The sequence below is a fragment of the Malurus melanocephalus genome, unplaced genomic scaffold, assembly GCF_030028575.1.
Source record: "Malurus melanocephalus ecotype Western Australia unplaced genomic scaffold, MMel_1.1 scaffold_40, whole genome shotgun sequence".
Classification (NCBI taxonomy): Eukaryota; Metazoa; Chordata; class Aves; order Passeriformes; family Maluridae; genus Malurus; species Malurus melanocephalus.
In genome coordinates, this window is record NW_026623272.1 from 1,447,980 (window position 1) to 1,448,736 (window position 757).

A 757-nucleotide genomic window follows, 5' to 3' on the forward strand; every position below is an offset into this window, starting at 1 on the left:
CCATAGACTTATGAACTCACACCTCAGGAAGTCTCAGGCAGAAAGGTGTCATCTCTCAATGCTTGACTGAGATCCATTTTCTGTTTAGTATTTTTAACCTTCTTCTGTTTAGTTCCTGCTCTGCCACTTAATGTAATGCCTGTTTATTGCAGACTGCTTTTAGTTTGGTCCTTTTAAAAGCTCCCTGAGGCACGATGATGCCTAGAAATTAATGTATTCCCTTCCCGCACATCCAGCAGATGTGTGTATATTGAGTTAGTGTCTCTAGTGTTTAGCTAATTTCTCTTCAGAGCATAGTTGAATCACTGCTACATACCAAACCCATTTGTGGCCTTTCCTCTAACTACTGGGAGAGGTAGATTTATGTAAATAATATTTTTAGCTTTAACTGCAAATCTGTGACTTGCAGGTTCTTATAAAATCCCTAAACATACCCCCATTGGGCAGCACAGCTCCTGGTGCTGCACATGTCTGGATTTACCAGGACTGTGAGTAAGGCAGCCTTTGCATCCCAAGATCTTGAAATGGTTTTCTTTGTCATCTTTGCCCACCCACCTTTTTCTTACTGGTTGGAATAGCAGTCATCTTTGAAGAGATTACTGCTGGTTGAAAAGCTGAGACTTTGGTTAACGTGCTAGGTAAAAGCATCCTTACAGATATCTTAAGCATGACTTCCTGGAACCCTCTCCCCCAGCCCCTCATGGCAGACCAAGTACCCTTCCCACTGCCCTAAAAAGACTCAGCTGTTCAAGTAAAA